Source organism: Scyliorhinus torazame, chromosome 18 (genome assembly GCF_047496885.1).
Source record: "Scyliorhinus torazame isolate Kashiwa2021f chromosome 18, sScyTor2.1, whole genome shotgun sequence".
Lineage (NCBI taxonomy): Eukaryota > Metazoa > Chordata > Chondrichthyes > Carcharhiniformes > Scyliorhinidae > Scyliorhinus > Scyliorhinus torazame.
Genome location: NC_092724.1, coordinates 38,222,529 through 38,246,936, shown reverse-complemented (window position 1 = coordinate 38,246,936; position 24,408 = coordinate 38,222,529). Strand labels below are relative to the sequence as shown.

General features: G+C 46.5%; 1 protein-coding gene across 3 annotated transcripts in view; it reads right to left on the bottom strand.

Moving 5' to 3' along the window:
• The window catches only part of LOC140395131 (neurturin-like), a 154,060-nt gene that overhangs the window by 66,292 nt on the left and 63,360 nt on the right, over positions 1-24,408 (bottom strand). The window contains exon 2 of one of the 3 annotated variants that reach the window (XM_072482596.1): positions 13,655-13,706. The exons of the other annotated variants lie outside the window; for them this stretch is intronic. The gene's annotated coding sequence lies outside the window, so the exon portion shown is untranslated. The remainder of the gene's footprint in view (positions 1-13,654; positions 13,707-24,408) is intronic. 3 annotated transcript variants of the gene reach the window in all.

Sequence of the window (24,408 nt, the reverse complement as noted above, 5' to 3'; positions counted from 1 at the left end):
CAAACTTCACACAGACAGTGATCCAAGGCCGGAATTAAACCTGGATACTTGGCGCTGTGAGGCAGCAGTGCTAATCACGGTGTTACTATGCCGCCCAAAACGACAGTTCTTCACTTTTACGGGCCCGGAGTAGTTTCTCACCGGTGTAGCCCACACTTCAGATTTTTTTCAGCACTGGGGAGCTGAACTCAGGAGATCGGACCACCATTTTGAAAGGATGGCCCATTCTCTAAGTGACCCCCCCAACCCCCCCTATCCATGGTCAATGTCATCGCCCAAACACATGGGCACTACAACACCACCCCCTCCCCCGCCCCAAATGAGGACACCCCATAATGGGGTCTGTCCTCTTCAGACCCCCCCCCCCCCCAAGCCCCCCTCCAGGTACACATCTATCACCCCCAACCTCTCAGAGGACCCTACTTACCTGTCTTGCACCCCCCCCTTCATATGCCGCCTGTAGCCTCCTTGCAAGGTCATAGCCCCCCTCAGGCCCTGACCCTGGTCAGTGCCACCATGGCACACAGGCACCCTCGCACTGCCACCCTGGCAGTGCTCGTTCAGCTTGGCAGTGACACCCGGCCACCTTGGCAGTGCCAAGGTGCCAGCTGGGCAGTACCAAGGTGCCTTTGTTCCAGGGGAAGGGTCAGGGCGCCATCATGCACAGTCCCTGACCACCCAGGGGCCTCTGATGGCTTGGGACACACACACGCCCCGAGGTGCCGTTCCACCAGGTCCAGATTTGTGTGGACCAGTCTTGAATGGCACCCGGCTGCGGTCTCGCTGGGGAGGCTGATAGATCCCAGGAGGCTGGTATATACCGGGCACGCTCGCCTCAGTAAGTTTGAACCGTACTTAAATGTGCACCGTTTGGTCACACCCCTTTTAGCAGGACTTGGGTATATCTCACGAGGCGTTAAGGCTGCCAGCAGAAGGCCTTTCCCGGGATCTACCGGCAGCACCGCACTCTCACTCGAGTGCAACGCCCAGTGGTTGCTGGTTGGTGTTCCTGCCACAAGTCACCTCTCCGTCTGGAGCCCTCCCCCCCCGCAATGGCCGGGGCCCGACGTTGCAGCATAGAGACCTCCAAATGTCCGCTTCTGCAGGGCCTCAGTTTAGTGTCTTTTTCAGAAAGCCGGCACTCATTACTGCACTGAAATGCAATCAGTCCTGGAGTGGATCTTCAACTTACTCCTTCTAAGGACAGAACAGTAGTGAGAAGAGCTTCTGTGTTCGAGAACTGAATACAGGAGAGTTGAAGCACCATTGAGCAAGCAACAGTGGGGAAGTTGGGAGTCCTACTCTGGTAACCTACTTGCCTACCACTACCAGCACACCACAGGCTGTTGGCTCCAGAACTGTGATTTTCCCCTCGAGCCAGTGTGAATTGTTCTGTTTATTTTGTGACTGCAGCTTTCATTCATTATCCAACGTGTAAGTCAGCAGTGGCCTGGTGACACAGCACCACGGAGTGGCAGGACATGGACTTGCGCCGAGGATTCACCACACTATAATATGCAACAAATGCAAAGGAGGATTTTACCTCAGCAACCTGTATTTATACAGCATCTTAATCCAGCAAAACACTCGAAGGTGCTTCGCAGGTACTTAACATTGAGCCAAAGGAAGATTTTAGGACGGATGAGTTGATCAGAGGTCAGTCATACGGAACATCATAAATATAAAAAGACAGGGGTGGACAAGCAAGAGGCGTATGCAATCCCAGAACTTGGGAACCTATGCGGCTCAATGTACAGCCTCTGATAGCCGGCTGAAGGAAATCAGGGATGTTCAAGAGGCCCAAATTGGAGGATTGCCGCAATCTTGGAGGCCTGTAGAGTTGGAAAAGGGTTCCAGACATCGGGAGGGGCAAGGGGCAACACGGAGATGAGAAACAGGATGCAGCCATGGAAGAATTCTCATTCGGATCAGTCAGAACTTTAACGCTGCACATTCCTGGAACCATGGCATCACACTGGTTAGAAATTGGCCTCCACCAGTGACATAAAAATGGATTATAAAACCCAGCAGGAATGTCATAAAACAGTACTAGAAAATCCAACATGGGACCACTTTAACATGCAGAGGACCTGACACAGAAATCTACTGTCACATCCAGAAATGCCATAAAACTGTACTGTAAAACTCATTAATACTATAACTTGTATAGTAACACTCAACAGAAATGCCATAAAACTAAACTATAAAACACAAAAGTAATGTCATAAAACCCAATAGCAGCACAATAAAACAGGACTATAAAATCCAACGGTAATGCCCCAAGACCAGTTTATAAAACCCGACAGTCATGTCATAAAACCAGAGTATAAACCCCAAAGGCAATGCCATAAAACAGGGCAATAAAATCCTACTTTAATGCCCTAAAGCCAGATTGTAAAACCCAACAGCAATGTGGTAAAACCAAATTATAAGACTAAATAGTGATGTCATAAATATAGGCCGGGATTTTCCGCGCCCTTTTCCGTAGGATGGATTTGGCGACAGGAACGGAAAATCGCAAGAGATGACCTAAATCACATTTCATGCTGACGTAAACACGCCACTCAATTGTGTGTCCCTGCCCACCCCACCGCGCCCGCCATCCATGACGGGGCACGTTTCTCAATGGTCAACATTGGGATTTGAATATATTAGCATCTAATTATCATACATTTACGCATCACCCCCCCCCCCCCCCCCCCCCCCACCCACCACCACCACCACATCCCCCTCCATCAGGAAGTATATTCACATTGATGCCTGCACAGAACAGCGTGAAACCCAATTGGTCCCCCAAGACGTGCACCTGGCGAGCACCCCCGCCCCCACCCCCCAGTAGAGCTCAGGTGAGTGCATCGCTTGGGGAGAGGGGGTGGAGGGCAGGGGGGGAAGGGTCCTACCTGAACACTACCTGGGCACTTCTCTAGCACTGGGGCAGTTCCCGGGGGGGGGGGGGGCTTCCAGGGGAACCTCTTTGCTCGGGGGGGGGGGGGGCTTCCAGGTGAACCTCTTTGCTCTGGGGCAGCCTTTAGAAAGGGCACCTCGATCTTTGAGGGACTATGTTGCTGGCGTGATGGGCGAATCAGAGGCGTTATGTCGTTGAACCCGCCCCTTTTATGTTGTTCGCCATAAGTCTGGGAGGATACGGTGGAGAAAGCCACCGTTGCCGCCGGCAGCTTCAATGCTGTGTTTCCCACCCACTGTCGACCTTTGCCAAATTCCCCCCAAATTCTGTCCACAGACTATAAAACCGGATTATAAAATCCAACAGTAATGCCATAAAACTGGATTACAAATCAGAAATCTCCACTATAAAACCCAACTGTAAAGTCATAAAATCAGATTTTAAAAAAGCAAAACAATGATGCCATAAATATAGACGAGAAAACTCGACATTAGTGCCATGGAAGCTGACAAATCCAATAGCCATATCATAAAACTGTACAGTATAATCAATCCAATAACTTGCACTGGAAATCAAATGGCAGTGCCATAAATCTGCACTGTAAGATACATCAATGGCACAAACGTGAATGTAAAACATAACGGTGCTATAATTCTACACTGTAAAACCCACAAATGGCTCAAACCAACAGTAAAGTCCATGCAACATCGCTTGGGTTTCAACCCCATGACCCAAAGGTGTGCAGGCTAGGTGGATTGGCCATGCTAAATTGCCCCTTAATTGGAAAAAATGAATTGGGTACTCTAAATTTATTTTAAAGAAGTCCATGCAACAATGCCACAAAATCGTATTGTAACACAAAAGTTACAACAAAAAAGTACAATAAATACCCAAACGCTGTGAAATCAGACATTACAAAACTCATCAATACCACAAGAGGGTCTTGACGCCCAGCAGGAAAGGAATACAACTTTAATTAACTCCAACAGTAAAATTCAACAGCACTGTCACAAGCTGTAGGGTAAAACTCAGTGACACCTCTACCATATTGACTGTAACATTCAATTGAATACATGCCAACTGTCAGCTTGAAGCACTGATGGCGACCATATCTGCTGTTTTCCACTCGCTCTACTTGCTGCCTCTATACCTGGTTGCCTCAGAAATGCATAGACGCTTTACTGGCACTGGTTTATTGCAGGGCTAAATAGCTGGCTTTTAAAGCAGACCAAGGCAAGCCAACAGCGCGGGTTCAATTCCCGTACCAGCCTCCCCGAACAGTCGCCGGAATGTGGCGACTAGGGGCTTTTCACAGTAACTTCATTTGAAGCCTACTTGTGACAATAAGCGATTTTCATTTCATTTTTATTTTTGTGTACATTTCCATGGAATTACATGTGGAGTTTCAATCACTGATGCCTGTAGGCTGGAGGAGTCACCCCAAAGAATTTTTTAAAATGCATGTGAAGAGTCCCTAGCCCTTGGCCAGGAAGGAAGGTGCTTAATCCCCCATCTGGCAGTAAGTGGGAATTCGTGAGGACTAATTGATCTCCCCATGGGCTTCGCAGAATACGTGTTCCTGTGGTGAGCCGGCAGAGGCCTGTCTAGCTGGGACTCGTTAGCTGGACCTTCAAATATAGCTCCCAGACCAAGAGCGACAGTTCCCAATAGTCCTGGGCTGGGACGTTTGTTTTGCTGCTGCAGTAGCAGTTTTTCTTTTCAGTTTAAAATAAACCAGTTTGGCCTTTCACTCCATGCCTCCTGGAATTATTACATTGGCGACGAGGATCAAGCACGGAATTCAGAGCAGCCTTTTCAAAACTCCCTGGCGACAACTCCGGTATGAAACAAAACAAAAAGAAAAACCCAGAAATGCCCTTGTTTTGGGCCTTGTTGCAGGCGTGGAGGACTGGCCCCAGTATGCCGAACGTGTGCGCTATTTCTTCCACGTCAATGGCATAGAAGGGGATGACAGAAATAAAGTCATCCTTTTGACAGGTTGCAGGGCCACACGTTCAGTATTATTAAGAGTTTAACTTATCCTGCAGCTCCTGACACTAAAAGGTTCAACGAGCTTGTGGATCTAGTAAAGAACCATTAGGACCCAAAGTCGTCCAAAATCCTCCAGCATAACCAAATCACTATTGCCGTGAGGGTCCCTGGGGAGCCCATGACAGAATTCCTGGCTCGAATAAGGAAGCTGGCCAAATACTGCCAAGTTTGGCCCATCCCTGACTGAGATGCTACGTGACCAGCTAGTGTGTGGGATCAATAATATCATAATACAAAAAGATTTTTGGCAGAACCCAACCTAGACCTCAAAAGGGCCATAGATTTAGTACTATCCTTGGAGAATGCAAAAAATGGAGCCCAAGTACTTAAGGGACGATGGGTAGTAATGTTCTCAGGCTTGGGTGGGAGGGGGGAGGACCCTCATATTTCCAGCGGAGATTCACATGCGCTTCACCCACCACCAACGCAATTCAGCCAGGACATTCTGCCATCTCAAAAGACAGCTGGATAACCCCAGACATACCATGGAAGCCCCCAGCAGGGCTAAAAGTGTCACCCGCAAGGCTGCTGTAATGGTGGCCAAAAGACACGACCTAGGCAAGGCTGCCAGAATCAGCTTTGCGCATGCTGCCCAGATCAGAATCCAAAGTCACCTCAGCCCAGGCCTTGTAAGCCAATCAGCCCACAGAGGATGGAACGATGCAGTTAAACTGCATCATCACCCCTAGGTTTTCCCCGTTAAAGTAAACACTCTTGGTCAATGGCTATTCCCTGGAAAAGAAGGTGGATAAGGGAGCTGCCGTCTCCATCATCGGGGAGCAGACCTTCTTGCACCTCCAGATGGGCATCTTTCCCCAAGGCCTGCGATACACCAGAGCCACGTTGGCCAAATAAAGAGGGCAACCGTTGAAGAATATGGGGACCACTATGACCCCGGTTACTTTGGGGCAACAGACAGCCGGACTCCCGCTCGAAAGTGTACAAGAATCAGGACCCAGCCTCTTGGGCAGAGATAGGCTCCACGGGATCTATCTGGACAGCTACAAATTTATAAACCAGGAACCGGTGGACTGTGCAAGGTCATTGGCAAATACTCCGAGGTATGAGTGGCACGATGGCACATTGGTTAGCACTGCTGCCTCACAGCACTCGGGACCCGGGTTCAATTCTGGCCTCGGGTGACTGTCTGTGTGCAGTTTGTACGTTCTCCCAGTGTCTGCAAGGGTTTCCTCTGGTTTCCTCCCACAGTCCAAAGATGTGTGGGTTAGGTGGATTAGTCATGCTAAAATTGCCCATAATGTCCAAAGGTTAGGTGGGGTTATGGGGTTACAAGGCTAGGGTAGGGCAGTGGGCCTAGGTAGGGTGCTGTTTCAGAGGGTTGGTGTTGACTCGATGGGCCGAATGGCCTTCTGCACTGAAGGGATTCTATGATTCTACTCTATGATTCTAGAATTCTATTCCCAAAAGGCTTTGGTAGAATAAAGGGCAAAGATTTATGTGGACCCCAATGCCCGACCAAAGTAGAGACCAAACTTGAGCAGTAGACGAGCCTTGGGATAATATGACCAGTGCAGCTTGCAGACTGGGCTGCATCAGTAGTCCTTGCCCTCAAGCCTAACAAGTCTGTTCACCTTTGCGGGACTGTAAACTGATGGTTAATAAAGCCTCACGTTGAAATCGGTCCCGCATGTCACTCATTATAGAATTCATAGAATTTACAGTGCAGAAGGAGGCCATTCGGCCCATCAAGTCTGCACTGGCTCTTGGAAAGAGCACCCTATCCAAGGTCAACACCGCCACCCCATCCCTATAACCCAGTAACCCCACCCAACACTAAGGGCAATTTTGGACACTAAGGGCAATTTATCATGGCCAATCCACCTAACCTGCACATCTTTGGACTGTGGTAGGAAACCGGAGCACCCGGAGGAAACCCACACACACATGGGGAGGACGTGCAGACTCCGCACAGACAGTGACCCAAGCTGGAATCGAACCTGGGACCCTGGAGCTGTGAAGCAATTGTGCTATCCACAAGGCTACCGTGCTGCCCGTAAGATCATAGAAGATCTATATGCCAAACTGGCAGGGGGTCAATCCTTCACCAAACTAGATATGAGCCATGCCTACCTCCCCATTCAATTAGACATTTCACAATTGTAACAGACCTGTTGGGCCTTTTCAAAGAGGATAAAATGATTCCCCCCATCGCCTCGGCTCCGATCTACCGTTGGGCATTATTGTTAGCAGCCTACGAATATTCTCATGGGAACCGCCCAGGGACACACTGTGTCAACAGCTGAGCCACCTCCCGCTGTCCACAATCTTGGCCCCTCTGCCGGCATTGGAAGTCATCATGGTTTTGAACTTCCTGGATACATTGCCAGTCTCTGCAAAGCAGATTCAAGCATGGACCCAGAGGGATCCCACACTGGCAAAATTGCGCAGTGTGATCCTCAGTGGCAGAATCCGAGGGCACCCCGCAGATGACCTGAAGCCTTCTTCACTAAACAACAAGAGCAGAGTATAAAAGATGGCACCATCCTGTGCGGAGCCCAAGTACTCGTCCCCCACCCAGGTCGGTGTCCAATCCTGATGGAATTACAAAAAAGACACCCGGCATTTCCAAGATGAAAATGTGCGCAAGCAGTTTTGTCTGGTGGCTTGGGCTCGATACAAATATCGAGGAGCTGGTAAAGCAGTGCTCCTTGTTTGGTTTCCTACAAAGTCAAAGTCCAGGGAAAAACCACGACAAAATGCTTGGTCACCTGAGAAGCAGGGAACCCACGGACCAGCGGAGACAATTTCAGCCGCAATGACATCCTCGACGCCTGTTGCAACAACCCCCGGCAAGGGGACCCGAGAGTCGTTCCCCCAGCGATGAAGATTCGGAGTCTGAAATGGAGACTGGGGCGATTAATCCTCCGTCGGAGATCCGCACCAAAGATGAGGCCCTTCAGCGTTCAACAATGAAGCAACGATCCCCAGTCCGCTTCACGCCCCCTGATCTCGCTTCACCTGCCACCAACCCGAAGACCTGTGACAAGCGACGAAAGGGGTCACATCGGCGTGGGAGTGAGGGGGATGATTCGGACTTCAGGGGGAATGTGGTAACCCTCATGAGGAGCTTTGGGGGGGGGTGGGGGTGGTGAAAATGGCTGATTGATCTCCATGTAGAATGCGAGTTCCCGTGATAAGTGAACAGAGATCCGCCTAGCTGGGGCTTTTTAGCGAGACCTTTAAATGTAGCTTCCAGAGCCGGACTGGCAGTTCGATAGTCCTGGGCTAGGACTTGGTTTTGTGTGTCGTTTTAGCGGCTTTATTTTTGGTTTAAAATATACCAGTTTGGCCTTTCATCCCGCGCCTCGTGGAATTATTACAATGCTCGTCACTGAACTTAATTTTTTAGATCAATTTGTGCTTGCTTATCCTCTTACACTTCCAGAGCTAGGACAAGGCACTATCGACAGAACTTTCAGTTCAAAACAAGGGCTTTGTTCGAAATGTGCCTCCAGGAAAGTATTCAGATTAGTTCAGAAATGTGCCTTTATTTTGCTTTTCTGTTCTGTAGCTCTACAGAGTCCGGGAACTGACCAAGATCTACCCTGCGTGGGGATAAGCTAAGCATCCACTTATTTTCACCCCCCACCCAAACCCTGTCCACTTGGAAATCAGTGCTTTCACCAAGTCTGGGACTTCTTGCAAACTCAGTCAAAAATATCCCAAAACGTGCTAGCGTGTGCTCTGAGTGTTATCGATATCGACCACATTAACTGGTTCATTGTGTTTTTTTATGCAAAATTATCAGTCCCAGATCTGCACAAGCAATCCAAAAGGGTTAGGCAACATTCTGCTTGTGACAAACAGCTCGAATTTCTTCCTAATTTTTTGGTACAAAGACAACACAAAAACTGCGTTTTGTCCTAAATTCTGAGGACGTTTGCACTAAAGAGACTTACACTCATTTTAGACTAGAACCTTGCTATGTGGGAATTTCCTCAAACGTATGCACTACTCAGTTATGTCCACTGAGACCTCATGTGACTGGTTAAGATAGCCCCACTCCCTATGTAAAGGACCAAAAAACCTGACTTTGAGCTAGTTCTGAATGGTGTAAATTTACACCCCAAAGTTTAAGCGCAGCAGGACCCCAAGTTACTACAAGTGTTTTGCAGCAATTGTCAACATTTCAATTTGTTATTTTACTACTACTTGTAAGAGAAAGGGATATGCACCTTTAAGAACTTAAATTCAAGGGAACAGGAAGTCAGCTTGGAAAGGCGCCATTTTAGACAGGTGTACAACAGTCACTGAGGGTGCTAAATTGGACGGACAGCAGAAAATGCCGTGAGGATTATGATGTGCGATTAACCCGTGCCCTTTCGTTGAAATGCAGGCAGCACGCCAACTTTGTGCTGCCTGTTCATTCTAATGATTTCTGCTTGCAACGAGCGCTCACCCCACCGACTGTTCACTAGCTGCATATATCAGCAGGGGAGGCAAAATAATACTTTCAAGCACCACTTAAAAGCTAGCCTGCACCCCCAGAGTGGAAGTGTATTGTGACTGGAGCAGGGCAAGTGAGAGGAAACAGTGAAAATGGCACAACGTGAGCGTGGGCACCAATATTTTTAGATGTTCACTGGAGATTCCAGTGAAGTAGTTGGAAAGAAGGAGAGATGTTCTGTATCTGTGGGAGGGAGTGGGGGGATGGAGTGGGGGCACAGCAGGCCACAATCAAAAGGCAGTGAGAGCAGATAGCCGTGAAGGTAAATTACCAGGAGCCAGGATCCAAGGACCTGGACGCATTGCTGAAAGACATTCAGTGGCCTTACACAAATAACTGTCACTGGACTAATAACCAGAGGCCCAGGTTAACGTTCTGCAATATGGGTTCAAATCACACCACGGCGGCTGGTGAAATTTAAATTCAAGTATTAAATTCAACTAATGTATCAAAAAAAATCCGCAATGTAAGCCAGCCTCAGTACCAGTAATTCTGAAACCATCATCGATCGTCATAAAAACCCATCTGGTGCACCAATGTCCTTTAGGGAAGAACATCTGCCGCCCTTACCTGGTCTGGCCTACATGTGACTCCAGACCCACAGCAATGTGGCTGACTCTTAACTGCCCTTAAACAAATGCTGGCTTTGCCAGGCAATGCCCACATCCCATGTACAAATAAATATACAAAAGCAATTTTTAAATGCCAAGTCCAACTCCCTGGACATGTCCCCTTTTTTAAATAAAGGAATTACATAAACATCGAGAGAATAGAATCTCTTTTTGTTCAGGTGTGTAGCAGAGTAAACATACAGCGCCATTATGCACCCTGCACCATGGGGAAGCCTGCAATCTCTCCACCTGCTTATCCCTGGTGTGAGAGGATGAAATGTAGCTAACACTGCTTTAGCAGAGAACCTCAGTGATCTCCCTTATGGATTGCAAACTGTGAGACATTGCAAATATCTCCAGCCCAGAGCGAGATATCAAAATATTCACCTTCACAGCAACCGGCTATGCCTTCCTCACCTTGCTCCAAGCTTCAGTTGCGGTGGCAGCAAGGAGTCTTTAAGTGAGGGAGTCCTTCCTGATGTGCAGACATCTCACGTGTTATTCCTTGCTGAGGTTCAGGTCAGAGAACTGCTTCCTGAATACACTTTGTGGACATTGCTTCCTGCTGAGAGCTCTTCTTCTGCACCCCTGCACCCCCCCCCCCACCCCCCCACCCCCACCTCACCCGACCCATCTTCCAGTAACTTGTCCTTTTCAGTGTTTCCCCCTTGAACTTTTGAACAAAGCAATAGGTTCTTCAGCACTTTTCACACCTCTCCCTGAAGACTACTGGAACTTTAAAGAACTATGAAAAGCACTAATCACTTCTAGACTCATTGCAACATTGTAAGACTGCAGAAAGAATAATTCACTCCAGGAGTGATTGCATGACGAAATAGGGCTTTGGTATTTTTAAAACAACTTTATTATGAATACAATCTTTAACTATTTCTCTTCTCACCCAAAAAGAACAGCTCACAATTACTCCTTAAAAACTACTAAATTTCCCATTAAACAACAAGAAAAGAAACATACAGACAGCTCTCAATCTATCTTGAAATCAGCATGGCGTAGAGTAATACTTGCTTTATAAAACAGATTAGGTTCCTGTCACAACCCCTTCAGACTCTGGCTGAATATCTTCAAAAAGCTGGTTCACCTGGTGTGTTTCAGCTTCTTCCTTGTCCCCAGACCAGACTGCTCTGCTTTAAATATTATTACCCTTTTATAACTATCCTACTGTGAGAGAATTGTGGACTCCATGTCAGGCAGATCAGACTTCACCAATTCTCTCCCCAAAGCCTTCTCCTAAGCTGCCTCTCAGTATTCCTTGGCTCCACCCAGCAATGACATCATCTCCCCAAGCTGAAAAACAAATTAACTCTACAGGCTAAAAGTACATTAACTCCCCAGAGACTTTCCCCAGTCAAACTACAGTGGATTAGCCCAGAGTGAAAACCACATTCCTTTGGTCAATTTCACTTTCTGGTTCCTAGGAGCTCCCAGGCCTTTACAAACCAAAATCTTTTTTAAAACATGACCACTGCAGTCAAACACACTCTATAACCCAAGGCCTTTAACCCTTAAATTGTCCCAATATTTAGAATCCATTATTCCTAAAATACTCCATCACACATTAAAATAGCGCCTGGCATGATTTGTGGCAGAGGTGTGTGCCGAAAGCAGTCGCCATTCTGGTTGACGAAAACATGCTTGAGGAATGAGCCCAATTTCACACCCACAGAGCCTCATTAGAATCTAACAAGGCAGGGGAGCTGTGCCTTGGTTTGCAGATCATTTCGCTCGAGTGATCAAAAAGTGTGAAAGGCTTGTCCAATCACAAGATACTAGGCAATGTCGTCCCAACATAATTTGCACTCTTCAGTTCCTCCTCAATCTTTCACATCCTCTCTCTCTCGAGCATGTACCACATTGGCACAGAAAATCCTCCTTTCTGGGTGGGACTTTCCGAGCCGGGCTCAGTCGGAATCAGTTGGTCCCGCCGAAAGTCAGTGTACTTTTGGCTGACCTGCCGAATCCCCCTCAGTGGGTCCCACCATGGTAAGATTGGCAAATCCCAGTCTTTGTAACTGCTGCAACATCCTACAATATTCTGCAAACTCTATTACAAGAGGAAAAGATTTGGTCGGGCTGGTAACCTTACAGGCAATGTTCCGAATATCCTACTTTCCCAGACAGTAGGTTATGCAGGAGCAAAAGGGCACTTGCTATATCCTTGGGTGTTTGCCATGATCAGCCTAGAGAATTTTCAGCACTCCATCTTAGATATCACTGCAACCTTACACAATAGGTTTACTCAAAAGCCGAGTGTCATGGAGCGAGCAACACCAATCGCAACCATCTGCATGGGATCCCCTAAGCGGCGAGGAAATAAGTGGGAGAACGTCCTCTCACGGATGTTGTGTTTAGCACCATTGAGAATTTAGGCACGCAGTTATACAAGTCTTTTGCGGCGTTGATTTCCAGAATGAAACACACTGATGCTATAAACTCCATCACACAGCCATAAACAACTGACTGTAATATAAAACTATACAGCTGCGCCATAAAAGCATGATCTTACAATTAAAACGGCAGAATTCAACAGCTGTGATATTAAAAATCTATAACCGGTATGACAACAATTGAAAAACAGCTTTAAAAATGTGTAATTACATTTGAATCGCTTCACTTACGTCCAGAATTAGAGAGCACAGGGAAAGTGAGTGATCAGAAAATGCCATTCAATCCACTGAAGTTCGTCCTAATTCTCCAGTTATCCAATCTATCAGTGTTTGTACAACCCCAATTTTTTGCTTCCTATTAGCCTGATTTTGCCCGGAAGATCATTCCAAACTTGTTGATAATGGATTGTAAACCGGCGTAATTGGGCCAATAAATGGCAAGATGGAATCCAACACAGCTAAATTTAAAGGAATGATCATTGGTATTGAGTAATATAGATGGGGCGGGAGACTCATATAAAGACTTATACCAGACTTGTGTCTGATCGTACTGGTCAAATCTGTAGGGGTGGACACACTTGAACACTTGAAGATGCAGGGAGGAGGACTGCTCATGGAAGGGTAAGACACTTTAGTGAGGATTTGATAAACCACTCCAACATTTCACAAACAAGGATTCCCTTTTCTTGTGCCTCCCTAATTTCTTTCTTGTTGCGTAGCAAATTAGAATGACACTAAACTTGTAGGAACCCCCTAAATCTGCCATGGCATCTGAATCTTTACTTCACCATGCCTATGCAGTGCTTGATGATAGCCTTCACCTGTGTACAAGTGGAACACAGGTCCATAGGCCATAAGACTGCAGAGGGTGCCCTTGGTCTCTAAGAAACCAACCTTTGGTTTATTCCATGGATAGAAAGAACTGGGGAGAGTAGACTAGTACAAAGTCAAAGTGTCCTGTGTTAGGATAACTAGCGGTCATGCACTAAATACACAGTGATAGACTGATACACGTGTTTTATTACTGTGGGCAGGAGCGCCCATGGTTGGCTGTGCAATCTATGTGCGTATCCTGTAATTTGGAAAAAAAGGATCCTCTCCTACTGTTGTCTTGGCCCATAGGGGGAAAAAAGAGAAAGTTGCATGCCTTGCCAATCAAGGCATCAGTATCCTTCTTGGATTGGATTTGTTGGATTGGATTGGATCTTTATACCTCTGTGGACTGCAGTGTGGCTGATTTGTACCTGCGGTAGGCTGGAATGAACCTGAAATAAAAAGAAAACCATGGCTACAGCAATCTTTACAAGGGGAGAAGTTCTACAGAAGTCTGGAAATACACATTGTAAACACAATTGCCAAGTTCGACAGGTCTTACCGCTCAAACACATTGCCCTGCAGCTCAGGATATCCTGTGCCTCTAAATCACAATCTCAGTGGTTGTGTCAGGTTGCACCAGTGCGAGGACATCTTAGTACCATGGGACAGGAAGGTGCAAATGCCATTTTTGTTGTTTCTCTTCCCACCAGCCCATGGCCGCCGTCAGCTCTGTCTTTTATGTTCCTCTGCTTAAAATGGGGATAGAGGGAAGGCTGAAACAGGACAAGGAACTCAGCAAAGCTGGGAACTCAGATGCCAATTTCAAGGGAAGAGCCTCATTATTATTTCCTTAATTTAATTTCCCCACCCTGACCCGGCCAGATTGCAAGGTGGCAAAATCAACAGTGGATGGTCGTCAGCAATTGGGAGGGAGCAGATCGCAGTCTGGAGGTGGGTGGGGTGAGTTCATCCTTAATTGTGGGGGGGGGGGGGGGGGGGGGGGGTAAGACCACCATGCTTGGAGCAGGGGAGAGAGGATCAGTGATTGCAATCTGCAGTCAGTGTTAGAGGGCTCAGTCAGCAAATTGGAGGGAGAAGGTTTCCTCAAAGAGCTGAGGTGAGTACTCTTGCTCCTTCTGGCCCACAACGAGTAATTTAAGACACACTTAACTCCTGGGGCTTGCAGCTCAATCCTACATCCATTTCGTTGCCAGCATTCCTGAGCATTGAGAAAACCCCATGGCAGCTGCTAAATTGAAATCAGGACCCAATTTGTACTGTGGGTGCCTAATTTAATATGCTAATGAAGCTTTCCCACTGGGATAGTTTCACACCTCAGAGCCATCGAATGCCGGTGTTGTGTGAAGTTGGGGTTGTGTTTCATATTCTAAAAGTTTGTAAAAGCACATTCCCAACCTCCTCCTATCCATTACAGAGGTGGAGTTAATATCGAGGTCAGCGGAACGCCTGTGTGCCCATGCTTCCTGAGGTTAGGTTGATCTCCATACTCAGGGTAGACATCCTGCACGTTCTAAATACGTGTTAGATATCAGTCAGGAAACACAGATTTATTCTGCGGGAGGAATGGAGACAAGAGAGGAGATAAAGAAAACTTGTATAAATGTACTGAATGCAGAAGTGTGCTTCCTAACATCTCTCCTTGACAACCTAATTTTGACTTGAAGTTCACATACCCTTGTCTGAAACTCCCCAACAGTAGATAAAATTTCTCCTCATCAATTCTTTCCAAAATCCAAAAACATAAATCAAACTACTCCTGAAAACATTTGGTATTTCAGAGCGTACAAATTTATATTTTGTGATCTCTCCTCAATCTAACCCTTAGAGCCCTGGCAACATTTTTGTGAATCTGCACTACATTCCCGTAAGGCCAATATATCCATTCCAAAGTGCATTGCCCAGAACTGTACACAGTGTTCCAGATGTGGTCGAACCAGGCTTTGTATATTTGTAGCAAATCTCCACCCCTTTATATTTTAGCCTTCTAGTTATAAAGGTTAACATTCTTTTAAAGTTTTTCATTATTGTTTGTCCTTGGCTACCATATTTTAGTGATCATGATCTAAATCTCTTTGGCTATCCAATTTTCCTAGATTTTACAATTTAAATAATACTCAGTTTTCCATTTTTAGTCAAAAATGATTGGCCTCCCTTTTTCCTGCATTAAAATCAGCTGTTACAGTTTTGACTGCTCACTTCATCCTCCAGATTAATTTTATACTGCCACCTACATTAGGCTAGCAAAGTCTCAGGATCATGGAAAAATATTGGTGTGTTCTTCATCTTCTTTGAGCTTATTTTATTTATTGTTGAAAATAAACTGGAGATGGAGGAAGAAGGCTATTTGACTCGAGGGGCTTTCAGATATGGTAGACCATGTGATTAAACATCCAGGAGTGCATCCAGTGAGAGTTAGCCACACTAGTTAGCAAGTGGGGCAAAAGATATTCTAGTTCGCCTTCTGACCAAAATATCTCAGGATGATGTAGAAATCAACCTGAAATATCACTCTTCCCCTAACGGTGGAAACATCTATTTTCTCTTTCCTGGCTGGCTCTTGTAATTTCGAGGCCTCTACTTGTGGAAGTGTTTTCAATGCTCTAATAATCCGCTGCCGGAAGAATTCTCCTTCAGTCTCTCCTCACTTTCTGTGAAGAGTTTGACTTGGTGACCCCTTGTGACTCATCTCCCAACCAGAGGAAACCACCTTTCTCGATTCTAACTCTTCATCATTTTGATGTAGTGCAGTAAATCTCCTGGCCTGCCACTCCTATTCCTTAACTCTATCCATATGCATTCTGTTTCTACACAACCCCTTAAATCGCCTTTAGGTTCCAGTTCTCTTACAAGGATTCTTGATTCACACTGCCATCCTGCCCCCATTTCCCCTCTCCCTCTCCTAAAAATTTATATCCAGGAACCCAAGTGTTGACTGAACGTAATTCATGTGTCTATTATAGCTGCTGTATGATAACCTCCAGCCTATCAGCTTACCCGTAAAGTTATTAACGTTCCTCATGCAATTTTGTTTGGAATATTTGTGCATTTACATACATACCATTGAATCCTGACACCAGTGGTTTGGGACAGTGTATATATTCTATTCCTTGTCCCTTCCCCAGCAGTTTGTTTTATCCAAATATAATTGATCACTGCTACAATCCCTCACTCCTTACCTTCCTCCTCTAGTAATATTTTTCCGATCATTTAATTCAACTGAGCCCTTGGTCTTCCATTCCAGCTCACAGTCACTGCAGTTCATACCATTCTCCGGAAGTATTGCAACGACTCACCAGACTGACTTCAACAGCATCTCCTAAACCCCATGACTTCTCCCACTGAGGACAGCAGCAGCAGTATCGCAGGAACACAAATCATCCCCAAGTTCCCCTCCAAGACACACAACATCCTGACTCGGAGATGGATTGCCATTCCTTTATCACTGCTGTGTGGGAATTCTGGGAATCGAATCATCACTGTGGGATCATCAAGAGCCCAAGAACTGATGCCAAGACAAGGTCCACAAGATAACTAGGAATGAACAATACTGTAGCCTTCCTGGGGAGGCGTGGAGTAATGCTATTGTCATTGGATGAGTAAACCAGAGACCCAGAGTACTGCTCTGGGGACCCAGGGTCAAATCCCACCACAGCAGATGATGAAATTTGAACTCTATAAAAATCAAATATTAAAAGTCTAATGATGACCATGAAACCATTGTCAGTTGTCTAAAAACCTCCACTAATGTCCTTTGGGGAAGGAAATCTGCCGTCCTTACCTGATCGGGCCTACATGTGACTCCAGACCCCAGCAATGGGGTTGACTCTTAACTTCGCCTTCAAAGGCAGTTAGGGATGGGCAACATCCAATAAACAAAGATTTAAAAATGTTACTGCTAATCCTGATCTATGTCCCTATAATTAAGCCTACTTTTGCCCTTCTCTCACTGTATGAGTCTTTCCAAGCTGCCAAGGGAACAGTCACTTTGCAGATTCCCAAGGACAGCAGAGGCAAGCAAAATAATGTCTGCATGAGGCTTCTTGCATATGGCTCTCATCACCCTGGTCAAAGAGCAATGTCTCCATGCGTAATCATGTATGAACAGGAGGAACACCCACCCTGGTTCTCCAGGATGTCCTTGACCTGGAAGGGGTGGGGTGCGGACACGATGATTAGACGGATGCCAGATGAAGGGCTTTGCACTCACCTGCTGCCTTTGAGATGGAGGGAAATCTGTAACGGTCATGCTTGTTAAATGTGTCCTTTCAATTCATTCACACATCCACTAAGCCATCAATGATGCAGGCAACAGGCAAACCTACCTTGGTAAAGGCTCTTATCCAGATGAGGAGATGGAGGGGCCATTGCAGGTTGGCACCATGGCCATGAGGAGCAAGGATCTGAGCAGTAAGAGACAGTTGGGCCTCTAGAAGGTCAAAATGAGGGTGAACATGATTCAATGCAATGGTGAGCATTGACCCAACCACGGGTGTATCGCTGCACTGTTCTTATCTGGAGACGAGCGAAAGGCAATACCGAAGGTGCCTTGTATGTCCCAGAATGTGGCTGCTCACATCCACGAGCTTCACCAGAATGAGTTGTGGCCACAAGAAATCTGGAATAGCAATGCAGGGCTCCAGGCCTACAAGGAGTGAATATCTGTCCGGATGCCACTTGAATATGGTGTCAGGATCTTCGACCCAAACAGTAATTCTGAGTGAGGTAAAGGTGGAGCTGGCGACTTCCTGCCTGCTCTGCCAGGACATTCACCAAGCTCTTCTCAGATGCATAATTCATGAGCTGAACAACGAAGATCACACATGTTCCGCCATCCCAGCGGGAATCACATTGACTTTCCCACCTGCCATTGGACTTAAGTTGTCAGAACAGAAGATTCCACCTCCTGCTTCATTTGAACCTCCTTAGTGCTCCCTTCAGGCTTCACAAGGAAGTCTTCAGCCCTTGCAGCCCAAAGCCCTCCATTCCTCATCGCAGCCTTCAGCTGAGGCGTGCCCACTCCACTGGCGACCAAGAGCCCAAAGTTAGCAAAAACCAAACTTGTTTTTCAAATCTGAAACTCAACAATAGCTCATCATCGGAATTCAGCAAAGAGCTGAACTTTACTTACTGACTCACTCCGAGCTGCCTGACTCCAATGTTGACTCACCATGCATTCAAGAAATATCTCACTCAGAATTACTCTTTATGTGTGACTTAAGATTCATTTGTTTCTAACAAGCCCAGACCCCTCAGCTCATTCACAACCTCCAATTGACAGCTTAACTTATTTATTTCCACAAACCCAGCAACTGTCTTGCCGCAGGTGCAGACATGGAAACTTTGCAAAACACATCTATTCCCAGCTGAATGGCTGCATGCAGATTGAGCCGATTGAGAAAACGTATTGTGCTTAGTGCTTGGAATGGTGGGCTGGATTTATGTCCAGTGGCAGCGACCCCACCCCCACCCCCCCCTACCCCCCACTCCCTGCAGAACTGACGGAGAACCCCTCCCCACAACCACCACCATCACTACTCGCACAAACGGCTGGTGTCCTCCCCCCATCCCCGCACAACTAGCGGGGACCCCATCCCTAACGAACTGGCAGCAAACCCCTCTCCCCCCGCCTCCACGGAACTGACAGAGAACCCCCCTGCCCCGTCCCCTGCTGCCGCTTCCGTGGGGGAGACTCCTCTCAATTAAGTGCCTATCAAGCATTTTACTGGAAACCTTTAGACATCCCAAAGGGTGAAGGCTTCAGGACGACAGGCAATCTACGCCACTGAAAGTGGTTGGCCAATCAGCAGCTCCCCGTTACAGGCCATGCCACCAGGAGTCGTAACTGCTGCAGAACAAGGCCTAACTCAAGGATCATGGATCCCAGGGCACAGGAGGGTGAGAATGAGATGAGTTCGCGAGGAGTTCACCGTCGAGGTGAGGTGGTGGGCTGGGGGGGGGGAGGGGGCTTTCAGTTGCCCCCACTTTGTGTTGCCCAGACTCTCAATTGGGCAGAGAGTGCCTGTCAATGAAGGACCCCCATCCTCCTCAACAACAGTAAATTCCAGTAGACTCCAGGATCAGTGGCTTTATTTGTCTCATTAATGAGCCTAATTGCCTTCCCAATGCCAATGAGCAGAGTGCCCACTTCAGGCCCATCCTGTCCCCAACCTAATAGGGGACCATTTTCTGATATCATGAAAATTGTAAACAAAATAAAGGGGTTTCCCACTGGCTTCAGGACTGCAATGTTGATTTTAAATGGAGATCCAGAGCCCGTGCTCACCAGCAGTGGGATCAGCACGGCAATTTGCCTGGAAACCACCTCCTGGTTTGGTATCCAGTTATAGATGGCAGATGGAATGTAAATGCTGCCCGTGTCTGCGTGGGTTTCCTCCGGGTGCTCCGGTTTCCTCCCACAGTCCAAAGATGTGCGGGTTAGGTGAATTGGCCAATGATAAATTGCCCTTAATGCCCAAATTGCCCTTGGTGTTGGGTGGAGGTGTTGAGTTTGGGTATGGTGCTCTTTCCAAGAGCCGGTGCAGACTCAAAGGGCCGAATGGCCTCCTTCTGCACTGTAAATTCAATGATATTCTATGATTAATCTAGGACAAAGGTTCGGCACAACATCGTGGGCCGAAGGGCCTGTTCTGTGCTGTATTTTCTATGTTCTATATGTTCTATGTAATCAAAGGTTCTCCACACCATTTCAGTTTGATTGCGAAATTGGGGCAATGACTTTTGGACTGTTGTTTTACGTTTTACTTCTTACTCCCCCGCCCCCGCATTTCCCATTCCCCTCTAATGCTCCAGGTATAGTATGTGCTGGCTGAAAAGAGACAGCTTATAACCATCATCAGCCAAATTTAGTCGAATCACATCAGCATCGGGGATGTGAAAGGCGGCCAGCAGCCCAGCAAGCTCTCCGACGTAGTCAGTCCACAGAGAAAGCCTTTTCCACAAAGGAATTGCTGAGAAGGATCAGTATTATAGCGTAGAACAGATCTGAAACAAGGAGCAAGCACCAAGAGGCAGCACTGTGCCAGCTCAAGCCACCAACATCCAGATGCTAAACATTAAAGTAAATGAATATGCTGCATTTGATTTGAAGATTGTAACATTTATTTGCCATTACATTAGAGTAGCAGCCCAGCATAACGCTGCCAAAAGATGGTGTAAGAATAGTAGAGCAAGAGCATGAATATGTAGGACAGCATAGTTTAGCCAGAACCGATTCACAGATATATTTGTCCCTTTAAGAAATGGTATAATTGTGGCAGTCCTTGTGTGGTAGCTCAAATTAAGACCAGACTTTCGGAATTGCTGGAGCTGCTGATATTATTCATTGACATTTTCACCCTCTTACTCAGAAGGGCAAAGCAGTTGATGGATCAATGTTGCACCCAATTTCCTCAGATGAGGATATATGACAGCTTTAGGGGAAGTAACATTGACCGGGATGATTTCCATTTTAATTATTACATATTGTATGTACCTCACTAACATGATCGAGTTTTTTGAGGAGGTGAGGGCGGTGGATGTTGTTTACATGGACTTCAGTAAAGCCTTTGACAAGGTGCATCATGGCAGACTGGTACACAAGGTGAAGACACATGGGATCAGAGATGAGGTGGCAAGAGGGATACAGAACTGGCTCAGTCATATAAGGCAAAGAGTAGCAGTAGAAGGGTGTTTTTCTGTGTTGTTCCACAGGGATCGGTGCTGATACCTTTGTTGTATATATAAACGATTTGGAGGAGAATGTAGCTGGTGTGATTAGGAAGTTTGTGGATGACATCAAGGTTGGTGGAGTGGCAGATAGTGTTGAGGATTGTCAGAGGATACAGCAGGACATAGATAGGTTGGAGACTTGGGCAGAGAAATGGCAAATGGAGTTTAATCCAGGCAACTGTGAGATAATGAATTTTAGTAGGTCTAACATAGAGGGGAAATAGACGGTAAATGGCAAAACTCTTAGGAATATAGAAAGACAGAGAGATCTGGGCGTGCAGGTTCGCAAATCTTTGAAAGTGATAACACAAGTGGACAAGGTAGTCAAGAAAGCATATGGAATGCTTGCCTTCATTGGAAAGGGCATAGAGTATAAAAACTGGCTACAGTTGTGTAGAACCTTGGTACGGCCGCACTTGGAATATTGCGCACAATTCTGGTCGCCACACTGCCATAAGGATGTGGAAGCTTTGGAGAGGGTGCAGAGGAGGTTTACCAGGATGTTGCCTGGTCTGGAGAGTGTTAGCTATGCGGAGAGGCTGAATACTCAGAATGTTTTCATTAGCAAGACGGAGGTTGAGGGGTGACCTGATAGAGGTCTACAAGATTATGAGGAGCATGGAGAGAGTGGATGGACAAGCACTCTTTCCCAGGGTGGTGGGGTCAGTCACCAGGGGTCATAGGTTTAAAGGAGATGAGCGAAGCAGTTTTTTTTTACGCAGAGGGTGGTGAGTGCCTGGAACACGTTGCCAGGAGAGGTTGTGGAAGCAGATACATTAATGGCGTTCAAAAGGCATCTTGACAAAATACATGGATAGGATGGGTATAGAGGGATACGGCACGAGGAAGTGCTGAGGGTTTTAGCCAAGTGTAGTAGCATGACTGGTACAGGCTTGGACGGCCGAAGGGCCTGTCCCTGTGCTGTATTGTTCTTTGTTTGTTGTTTTACAGTCTCAGAGCACTGATAGGCAGTACCAGAGTCTATTGTGTTAGTATGGAGAAAATATAAACAGGCAGTACCGGAGTCTATTGTGTCAGTATGGGGAGAGTATTGGCACACAGTACTGGAGTCTATTGGGATAGTATGGGAAGAGTATTAAACGACAATATCAGACTGCATTAGTAACCGTGTAAAGGGCGTATTGAGAGACAGACTGTACTGTATAACAGTTTATCTGCTCACTTTGCTCCACCCAGTGCCTGTTCCCAAGTCTATTCACTGCAAACCCAACTTTTGGGTATGAATAATTCAGGGGCTATATTTGTTTTCTGCATCTATCCAATCTTCTCTATGTTCTGGCTGCTTCTGTTTGTACCAGTTAATCCTAGGTGTGCCTGAACCAACATTTATCCTTAACCAGTACCATCACTAACATCATTAACCGGTCATTTATCTCATTGCTGTTTCGGAGATCTTGTGGTGCACAAATTCGCTGTTGCATTTCTCAAGATTAGATCAGCGGCTATTTTTGAAAGGCGTGTGTCGCACTTCAGACAGCCCACGCTCATATTGCTGCAAATGCTCCCTTACTGGTTGTCCATAAACAAAAAAGGAGAGTATGAAGACATGGCAGGGAATGGAATATATCAGGAAGTACGTGGGACAGTTTGGAAACAAGAGTCAGGCGTTCAAATAGCCACAGGAAGCTGAAATAAAGTCAGGAAAAAATGCTGGAAATATTAAGTATCTGTGGAGAGAGAAAAACAGGTCGCTGATCTGAAACATTAGTTCAGTTTCTGTCTCCACAGTTACTGCCTGACCAGTTGAGTATTTCCAACAATCTCTGTTTTCAGTTCAGATTTCCAGCATCCACAATATTTTGCTTCTGTTTAGGAGCCAAAGAAAGCTACAGCTTTTTTTTTAAATATAGGAGTGCACATGGACTGTTAGAGGGTTCATCTAGGCGTGACAGTGGGATGATCAAATGCCTTTGTACTGATGAAGCACAGAGGCCTAACAACTTATTACTCACTGCCTAACATCTCTTTCTGGCATCATTTAGTGCCTTGACTCTCAGTTGCAGCTATCCTGGGCATTTTACCCCTCACTCAACCTCACGGACTCACAGAATTCACAGACCTTGACTCACTCCTGCCTGCGTCTCACTTTACATTCCAACACTGCCATGTTTAATTCCTTCAAGCTGTGGCATAGAAGAGCCTGGGATTAAATAGTTTTGTCTGTGAGCATTAACTTGTTACTTCAATGGGTTCCAAATGGATTCTTGGATTTTCACCAAATATGATAAGTGGCTTCTGCTGATCAGGCGGGCACCAATTTATAATATCTCCAGGTGCTGAGCAGTCCGTGTGGGGAATGTAAATGTTTATTCCGAATGCAGGTAACACCTAATTTCTGCTGCCTGCTGCTGGCCAATGCTGACTGTTTAACATGGCTGCACCACTTCATGCGTGAATGGCTCTTACCTAATAAACAAGTAACCACGCTGTTTTACGGAATGTGCACATTTTACACGAAAATCATCAATTCATCAATCAAATCAGCAAGCCCTGTAAAGCAATTCCAGAAACAAAATCACAGCAGGGCTTTTGAAGTAAGTAATGCCGGTTGTGAAAATTCATAAGGACTGCGGTAATTGTATCCAGCCCAGAGTTGAGATAATATCTGGTCACTTACTCCTGAGTTGCACCCGGTGGGGCTGGAGGATTTCACGTTGCTTTGGCAGGGTAAGGGAGGCAGCATGGAGAGCGAGCGGTCTGCACGTTCCCGCCATTCCATCTCGACGAGTCGATGCATCGGGCCGCCAATTAGTGGCAGAAGGTGGCCCATTATCAATGCCTAAAGGCGGGTCTCGTCCCAGTGGCAGAACTTTTCATCCCTGTTCGAGCCGCCTCAACATAGCTGCCGTAAAGAATATGGGTCCATCCCCATGACCAATTAATGGTAGTATGTTGGACATTGACCTTAATTGTTGTGGGAAACAACCACAAATTATCAGAGGTCGACTGGAAAGATTCGAATGGGAATAAGAAAGTAAACGGTGTAGTTTAGTGTCAGGCTTGCGCCAGAGAAGTGGATTTTAAGGGCATGAGTGTGAACTCTGTGGGAGGGGTCTACACGAGATAGGAGGAGGAATACATCATTACCAGCACAAAACTATGTGGCGTAAAATGGACACTGATGGGTTGTTTGAATGGACTCTGGAAGGTTTCAACCCATGAGGTGCTCCCACCAGCCATAGCTTCACCTAATGGCTCCATTGCCTAGAGTTTCCTGTTGACAGGCAGTGTTGTATGTGTGCAGTGTATTTTCCCTGTGTGAAAGTTGCTAGGAAAATCATAACTCCCTGATTTAGACTTGGGTACGAATGCCATTGAGTACTGTGCCCGAGTGCATTTTGTACGATTCTCACATCTGACTTAGAGTGCTTACTGCAAAAG